The sequence below is a fragment of the Balaenoptera ricei genome, chromosome 3 (genome assembly GCF_028023285.1).
Source record: "Balaenoptera ricei isolate mBalRic1 chromosome 3, mBalRic1.hap2, whole genome shotgun sequence".
In the NCBI taxonomy this organism is placed as follows: domain Eukaryota; kingdom Metazoa; phylum Chordata; class Mammalia; order Artiodactyla; family Balaenopteridae; genus Balaenoptera; species Balaenoptera ricei.
Genome location: NC_082641.1, coordinates 95,173,246 through 95,183,177, shown reverse-complemented (window position 1 = coordinate 95,183,177; position 9,932 = coordinate 95,173,246).

Genomic DNA, 9,932 nt, shown 5'->3' with positions numbered 1-9,932 from the left:
TGTGAGAATGAATTTTTAAAAAAACTTAAGTTTGTGTTATTTTTTTAACCAACACATGAGTAATTTAATAATGAGCTAATTGTACTCTCAGCTGTACACTGTAGCATGGTAATGTTGGCTGGAGCTAATGTATAAGTTTTGGTTACGTTTCCATAAAAATCCCCTGTTAAGGCCTGCTGAATTTTAGATGTTCCACTCTTGATCATTTCTGTAAAAGAAATGGTCATTTTACTCAGATTAGATGCCAGTCTACATTATAAAGACAAGTGGATTACAGATTTTAAAAACAGTCATTTTCTTATCCATAAATCTGACAGGGACATTAGCCCAAATCAGCCAAAGGTAATTTGGTGCCCGTTGTGATTTTCCAGTTAAGTGATTGCTCACTTGTAAAGTGACTTAATGTATAATGTTTTCGAGACCCCCATCTCCTGTGACTTGGGAAAACTGTTGAGGTTATATTTGAAAAAGTAGCTCTTTAAAATAATATTGCCCAGCAGAAGCCTTAGGTTGAATTTTACAGGTGTAATAATCCTTGTAATTTCCCCAGAATTGTGGGGGCCGGATGAGATAATAACCATATTCTTGTGCACTGTAACAGCAGCATTATTGCTTGGAACTTTAACCATTTTAGAGTTAGGTACTAAGGAAACTAAAATTAATTGGTTGTCATCTTTTTCTTTTTGCCCTCATACATCACTAAACAACTAGTTTCTCTCCCTTTTGTCAATTCCCATTGTGTATTTTTCCAAAAAGTACTGTATTCAGATGCCAGCCAATAAACTGTCACACAATGGAAAATGATATGCCACAACATTCATTGTAAGGTTTAATAAAATTAAATTTGCGCCATATACTAGTGTATTCTTATTAACTCAATACTTGATTGATGTTATCTTAAGGCGTATGATAGTGGACTCCTTTCTCAAAAACACCTACTGGTAATTTATAGTCAGTTAGAACTCACGAGTTAGCATTTATTATTATACTAGCATGTAAAAAACAAAGATGATTTATGTAGTTTATTCTAATGGGTTTTTTTCCAGTAAAGAGCACAGAAACTAAAGATACAGGAGGATTTTTGTTGTGAGATGCATGGGAGAGGGACTGCTTTTAACTCTTGTTTTTTAACTGGTTTAACTCAGTTTTTTAACTGAGTTTGATATTAAGTATCAGAAGTATATCATAAATATATTACTATGAAGGTAAGTTTTATAAATTTATTTTCATCACTTTTAAATTATAAAATGTAAGTAGTCCTTGTCTTTTCCTTATATGTAAGTTTCCTAATTTAAGACGTTTTAGGGCTTCCCTGGTGGCGCAGTGGTTGAGAGTCTGCCTGCCAATGCAGGGGACACGGGTTCGAGCCCTGGTCTGGGAAGATCCCATGTGCCGCGGAGCAACTGGGCCCGTGAGCCACAGCTACTGAGCCTGCGCGTCTGGAGCCTGTGCTCCGCAGCGAGAGAGGCCGCGATAGTGGGAGGCCCGCGCACCGCGATGAAGAGTGGCCCCCGCTTGCCGCAACTGGAGAAAGCCCTTGCACAGAAACGAAGACCCAACACAGACAAAAATAAATTAAAAAAAAAAAAAAAAGTTTTAAGAGATCCATAAGATGCATAATTTCTAAACTCCAGGCATAAATTGAAATATTCATTTGTATGGGCTTTCCCCTTTTGAATCATTAACTTATCCATAACAAATACAGGCTTTAGTCATAGTTTTCACAGGACCTTTTTAAGTGTTAGTCTTCTTTACCCTCGGTGCTATGGTTGTTCCCAACTACCACCACCAATATTTAAAAGGAAATCTTAGCAAATGTATAAGGCTAAGAATATTTTTAAGGATTTGAACCGAAAAAAAGTTATTATATCCTTTTTTCCCCTCCATCTCTGCACTTTTAGAATGTTCTTTCTTGAGTAATATGGGGTTGTGGGAATTGTGAATTGGTTCCTGTGTGCCATATTACGTTTTATTATAAGGCTCTTTTAAATAAGATTTTCTCTCCCTAAATTAACTCAGCTTTTAATAATTATCTCAATTTAGTTTAGTTTCCTAATATAGAATGTCTGATTTAAAAAATAAAACAATACAGTTCCATGCCTTAAATAATTGAAAATTTAAACTTTAAAAAGGGATACACTTCAGACACATACGTTCCCATTAAAGAGGGATTTGATTAGTAGTCCCACTAAAACAACTGGGTGCTTATTAATAACTATACTTTGGTGTAAGTCAGGGAGTGGAGTGGTTTAAAGTATTTCACATTGCCAAAGATGAATAAAAAAAGATAGTCTATAATAAAAACATTAACAAAACTTCCCAGTAATGTCTCTTCTAAAGTGAGGTCTACTTGATTTATTTTAGACATATTTGAGCCTTATTTATTAATTTAATTTTTTCCTTTTCCAAAAGAAAATTGTGTTAATAGCAGGTTCCCCTCTTGTTTACATAATAGTACTAATTGATCCTAGGATTGATAGTTATTTCTAAAATCCTTTCATCCGTATAAACGAATGGGTTTGTAGATTATAAAGTTATAAAGGATACTTGTGATAATACCTAGTTCTAAAACTTGGCACCTGATTCTTTTTTTTTTTAAACAAAATGTAGTTAACATATTCATTACAAGGGATTAACTAAAGACAATTGAAAAACAAAACTAAAATGACACCACAGCTTAAGATAACAAAGAAAGGACAGACCATCTAAGGAAAAACCAAGGCAACAGTGAAAGAGGCTGGACAGCTGGAGTCAGGGTTCTCACAGGGAGACCTGCTTTAACTAGACTTTCTTGCAGGTACTTACAGGTTGTGGGTATTTCTAGAACTTAGGAACATGTGTGTTCAGAGAGCTGTTGAGGTTGGGTTCTAGTCGGTTCTGCACGGAGAACAGGTGGTCCTGATGTCACACAGGTGGGTCCACTTGTTCTCGGAGATGTCCAGGCCGACGTGAGCCTGGCGTCCACGTGGCGCTGGTACAGGGCTGAGGAGCTTCACTGCGCACGCGCTGCGATGGAAGCCACCCGGAACCGCGGAGACAGAGACCTCGGGTCTTCGCAGACTGTTCCCGCTGCTCCGTGGATGTTCCCCACCCGTTTGGAAAGGACTGACTCAGGGTAGGTAGAAATTCCCTTGTCCCTCGACTTCCTGGGGGTCACCAGCTCCTACTGGAGCCTCTTGCCCACAGGCTGTCGGCGCCCCAGCTGGGGTCCGTTCTACTCCTTTAAGGGCGGCTCCGATCGATCACCTTGATTCTTTAATAGCAGAAGTAATACCAGTTCAGTATTCAGTCAATAATATTGAATTCCTGCAGTAACAGACACTGTGTCAAATGATTATTCTATTCACTGTAGAAGATTTTCGAAAATAAAACCACCTATCTCATACCTCCCAGTTATACACGGTTAATGCTTAGGTATGTTTTCTTTTTTTTTTTGTTCTGTTTTAAACCTTAAGTCCTTTCAAGACAGATTCTTAAAGCAATGGGTGGTAGCTAAAATTCGAAAAATAGAATTAGGTCAAGAATGAATTTAGATGAGTGTGACCTGTTTATAATGGAGTGTTAAGGGAAAATTAGGCATATTCTCCATGCTCTTTCAGGGTAATCTTCACGAAAAAATCAGTTAGCAAAATACGTCCACATTCATTGTCAGTAGGTAACAATTCCTTCCTGTTTATCTCTGAAATAGCTGATGTTAGGTTAGGATAGCTTCTATTACTCTAAATACAACTTATTAAAGAAATTATGGAAGCTTTAGTTACACATAAAGAGCTTATAAAATACATTTAAACCTTTCTGATTTTTCTATAATCTTAAAAATAAGCTGATATTTCTCATATTTAGTTCTTTTTCTACATCACTGACTTTGAACAAGTCTTGATATATTTGAATTATGAAAATTTTATTTTACAGATGAATTATACAAATTAGTAAGAGTTGTAGAATATTTTTATTTCTATGAATACTCCAAAACTTTAAAAAATTTTGGAGTAATTTTAGATTTACAGAGAAGTTGCAAAGATAGTGCAGAGAGTTCCTGTATACCCTTCATCTAGCTTCCCCTAATGTTAACGTCTTACATACACGGTACCTGTTTATCAAAACTTAGTTTGTCAAAACCAAGAAATTAACATTGGTATAATACAATTAACCGAATGATAGATTTTATTTGGAGTTCACAGTTTTCCACTAATGTCCTTTTTCTTTTCCTGCCTGAAATCTAAGCCACCACATTGCATATAGTCATTGTGTTTCCTTAGTCTGTTAACAGTTTCTCAGTCTTGTTTTCCTAGACCTTGCCGTTTTTGAAGAGTGCTGGTCAGATATTTTGTAGAATGTTCCTCTGTTCGGGTCTATCTGATATCTTCTCGTGATTTTATTGGGATTGTGAGTTTCTGGGGAGGAATACCACCAGAGGTGCGGTGCCCTTCTCCTTACATCACATCAGGGGTACATGATACCAACAGGACAACACTGATGATAATAACCTTGATCACTTGGTTGAGATGGTATCTGGTGGGTTTCTTTCTCTATTCGAGAGTTATATTTTTCTATTCCATATCCTATTCTTTGCAAGTGAGTTGCTAAGTCCAGCCCTTGTTCAAAGAGGAGAGGAATTAAGCTCCTCTTCCTAGACAGGGGTATACACGTGGAATTCTAATGGAAGGGAGATTTGTCCCGTCTCCCTCATTCAATCATTTTTCAGTATAGGATCATGGATATATATTTTACTTTTGTGTATTATAATTAAATACTATAATTGTTTGTTTTCTTGCTCGGGTTGTTTCAGCTTTGGCCATTGGGAGCCATGGTATTTTGACATGACCCCACTTTTCCTCCTTAGCCTTCCTTACTTTCAATAAATATACTCTAGGCTCATCTTGTATTTTCTCTGCCCCAGCCCTAGAATCATACATTTCTCTAGAGCCCTGTTGCTTTTTTATTTTTAAACATGCTTTTTTAAAAAAATAAATAAATTTATTTATTTATTTATTTATTTGGCTGCATTGGGTCTTAGTTGCTACGCACAGGCTTTCTCTAGTTGCGGCGAGCGGGAGCTACTCTGCGGTACGCAAGCTTCTCATTGCGGTGGCTTCTCTCGTTGTGGAGCACGGGCTCTAGGCACATGGGCTTCAGTAGTTGCGGCACGCGGGCTCAGTAGTTGTGGCTCGCGGGCTCTAGAGCGCAGGCTCAGTAGTTGTGGCACATGGGCTTAGTTGCTCTGTGGCATGTGGGATCTTCCCAGACCAGGGCTCAAACCTGTGTCCCCTGCATTGGCAGGCGGATTCTTAACCACTGCGCCACCAGGGAAGTCCCTAGAGCCCTGTTGCTTTAGTTGGAGAATGGTATTTAGAATCCAAGATTTGATTTTGGATGTACTTGTTGAACGTATATTAACACATGTAAATACACATACCTATAATTATTTCTGTATCCGTATAAATTTAAAATAAATCTGAGTTCATGCTGACATCTACTCCCAATCTAGCACTACAGCATTCATTACAGCCTTCTCCCTTTGTTTATTTGTAACTTCTTTCTCTGCCAGTGACAAACCTAACTCCCATTATCTACAATTTATTTACTTATTTTTTCAACCCTATTACATAAAGTAGTTTTAGAATTGCTAAACCCGGTATCCTTGTGAGAAATTTACCGACGAGTACAGTGCTTATGTATATTTCTTTTTTTCTATTTCTGTTGTTAGCCTTACAGTATTTAGTGAAAACACCATTTTCCAAGATTACTTAAGGCAGCACCTTTTAACCCCAACAAAACTTTTTTAATGACTATTTTGTAATAGGCATCAAAGAGAGTAACGTTCTGACTACAAGCTATAGCTTACCATCAAAAACAAGGAAATGGGGCTTCCCTGGTGGCACAGTCGTTGAGAATCCGCCTGCCAATGCAGGGGACATAGGTTCAATCCCTGGTCCAGGAAGATCCCACATGCCATGGAGCAACTAAGCCTGTGCGCCACAACTACTGAGCCTGCATGCTGCAACTACTGAAGCCCATGTGCCTAGAGCCCATGCTCCACAACAAGAGAAGCCACCATAGTAAGAAGCCGTGCACCGCAACGAAGAGTAGCCCCCGCTCGCTGCAACTAGGTAAAGCCCGCGTGCAGCAATGAAGACCCAACACAACCAAATATAAATAAATTAAATAAATAAATTTTAAAAAAAGAGTTGTTATTAAAAAAAATCCAAGGAAATGTTTCAAAGACATAATGTATAAAATTTTAAAGTAAAAATATATACATTTAACCTGTTTCTAACTAAAATTGTTCTCTCCTTCCTGTCTCAGCTGATTGTTCAACAAAGCTGACTCTAGTATCTTTTCACTGCTTTTGCTGATTTTCTAGCTTTTATTAATGTTAAATTTAGAAGTTGAGATTACTGAAATAGAATCAGAATGTCTGTTGGTGAAATTCATCTTCTGATATTTTGAGTAGGCCTTAAAAATGAAGTGATGTTTGAGGATTGTTAGAAGTAAATGGGAGCAAGGTTAGGAAAGAGTCTTAATTATCTTTTTAAGGAAAATTAAAGGAAATTATTAAAAGGAAATTATTCTCTGTGTTTAAATACTGAAACACCTTAATTATTTGTGCTAAAAGCCAAAATAAGAGAGTTGCTGGTAACCACCATAATACCTTATAGGATCCATATTGAATGCACTGGCTTTTCTTTAGGCCCCAATACTTTATCTGCATACAATGACATGAGATCAAAGTTTAAACTTCACTAGCCTACCAATCTACTGAAAGTTTAGGGGAAAGAGTCCTTATGACTGAAGGGAAATAAATTTGGGAGGAATTTATCATGTAAATTCACAGATTCAGTAAATTTTTTGACCCTGCAGTGAGTGGGGATATAAAGATTAATAACACAAACTTGCCATTGAAGAGTGAGCAATATTTTTAAGGAGGCAAACGAAGCTAATTTTCAACTGTATTCTGAAGGGCAGAGGGTTTTTCTGACTTTTAGTTTTAATAAGAATTGAGAAAGATCTCGAATTAAAATTGCTTATACGTTACATTTTACACTTTTTTAAATAAACCATCGTTCACGTTTTTAGGACTGGCTGGCTATTTCACCTTTTTATCAAAATGAGGTTTAGAGGAAAAGTGCATAGTCCATTGACTGAATTTTCCTCATCTTTTTGACATCATTTTTGTGCTAAAATTTGTACTTTGTATTTTATTTTGAAATGTGCCCTTTACCTTACATAAAGTTGTAGGAGGTATCCTTTGAGTGAGTGAGAGTGTATGTGTGTGCGTTTCCAAGTAACATCTTTTGTATTCTGAACTCATTAAATCTGGCCCATGCTGAGCATTCAGAATTTGTGCTCTCCATGATTGAAAATCAGTCAGAGTCTACCAGGTTCATTAACAAGATCTATTCTCTGTAGTCTGGAATTTCAAAGAAATTTTTTTTATTATTAAGATGTAGAATTGGCAGAAGAATAAAAATGAGTGAGGGATCAAAAATAAATCTCACAGTTTTAACCTTTTGTTAATCTTTCAAGCCATCTAAAACTACTTTTAAAAAAAATCTTAAAACTGATCCAGAAAATTTAACTCCTTAGCTACCACTAGAATGGGGGAAATTTGGTTTGAAAACAGTTTTTTCCTTTTTTCTGTTTTGTAACCTCTGTTTATAGTCTGGTCTTAATGTTGTCACAGGTGAAAATGATTTCAGGATATTAATCAAATGAGAATGTACTTCTGCCTTGCTAAACTAAAGTGCTGAGGAAGGTATTAAAGAGAATGGAACCTAAGTATGTGAATATTTTGATCAGCAGTGGTACATGTGGGTTTTGTTTTATTTCATTTTTAATTTAATCTGAAGTTGTCTTTTAATAATTGCAGTTTAACTTATCTACACTTAATTTATAATTCATTTGGACTTAATTTCTAACATCTTATTTTACCATGGTTTTATTTAGCTTTTATTTCTTGTTTCCTACCTTCAAGGAGATTGTTTTCTATATTTCTTTTTTTCCCTCTATTTTTTTAGAATTTATGCATTCCATTAAAGAAAAGACATTTTTAGTGGCTACCTTTTCATTTTTAACATGTGTACTGGGTTGAATTGCTTTCTCAAAAGATACGTCCACTCAGGACCTAGGAATGTGACCTTATTTGGAATAAGGGTTGCAGATATAACTTAGGATCTTGAGATGATATCATCCTGGATTAGAATGGGCTCTAAATCCAATGAAGAGTGTCCTTATAAGAGACAGAAAAGGAGAACGCATGGAGGGAGACACAGGGGAGAAGGCCTTGTCAGACAGAGCTGCACAGAGTGGAAGGCTCTGTGAAGATGTGGGCAGAGACTGGAGTGCTGTAGCTACAAGTTAAGGAACGCCAAGGGTTGCTGGCAGCCACCAAAAGCTGGGAGGGAGGCATGGACCAGATTCTTTCTCAGAGCCTCCAGAAGGAACTAACCCTGTTGACACTTTGTTTTTTGTGGGGTTTTTTTAAAATTATTTATTTTTGGCTGCATTGGGTCTTTGTTGCTGTGCGTGGGCTTTCTCTAGTTGCAGCGAGCGGGGGCTACTCTTCATTGTGGCGCGTGGGCTTCTCATTGCGGTGGCTTCTCTTGTTGCGGAGCACAGGCTCTAGGCACGCGGGCTTCAGTAGTTGTGGCACGTGGGCTTCAGTAGTTGTGGCGCATGGGCTTAGCTGCTCCGTGGCATGTGGGATCTTCCCGGCTCAGGGCTCGAACCTGTGTCCCCTGCATTGGCAGGCGGATTCTTAACCACTGGGCCACCAGGGAAGTCCCTATATTTTTATTTTTAGAAGTTCTGTTTTGTTCACGATTTCCTATTCCTTTTTCAATTTCCACCTATCTCATCATTTTAAACATTTCTACTGTATCATCCCTTGTAGTTGTACTATCTCGAGTTCCTGGCATGCCAGTCCCCCTGTGCTGCTCTCTTCAGGATGGCTCCTTTCCTCCCAGAGGTTATAATTTTATTTCTGTAGCTGTCCTCAGCATGTGGTATTTCTTCAGGTGGAAGACCTGTGTGTCCAAGGCTTTGGGAATATCCCCATAGAGCAACCAGGACCCCAGGGGTTCCAGAATATCAAATTTTCAACTTGGGCATCCTATATGAAGAGGATGAAGTTAGTTTGGATTCTATGTAGGCATACGTCTTTATATTGTGCTTCGATTAATTGCACTTCGTGGATATTGTGTTTTTTCAGAAATTGAAGGTTTGTGGCAACCCTGCATTGTCAGATGATAGTTTACATTTTTTAGCAATACAGTATTTTAATATTAAGGTATGTACTTTTTTTTAGACATAATGCTTTTGCACACTTAATAGGCTACAGTGTAGTGTAAACATAACTTTTATGTGCCTTGGAAACCAACACATTCCTGTGACTCACTTTATTGTGGTGTTTGCTCTAATTGCAGTGATCGGGAACTGAACCTGAAATATTTCCAAGGTGTGCCTGTACACAGAATGCAGGTTTACAGTTTCAGTTTCTCATGAAAGCATACTCTTTTTAACAAAATCCATAGTGGTGGACAGACAGCAAAGTCTCCTCGCTGCCTAACTGGACTAAAAGGCTATGGTTTTCTTGGCCCCTTAACTCAAGGATAGTGTTTCCTGGGTTCCTTACACTCTGTGTAGAATTCAGTTCCAGCTTCCTGTCTAGCTGGGGCGCAAGGAGATGCCTTCAGTGGGTGCTAAGCCCTTGCTCCCTAGCCGTTAGACGTCCCTACCCCCATCAGTGTTGGCATTAGCATGGCTTTGAATTCCCCTCTTCATTTCTGAAATTTAAGCACTCTCCTTTCTTCTCAGCTCAGCTATGTATTAAAAAAAGATGGGGGAGTTATATTTATCTGCCATTTCCAAGTGTTTGGAATGAGAGAGTAGTCTGCACTAAGCTGGTCCACCCATCTCATTCCACAGTCTGC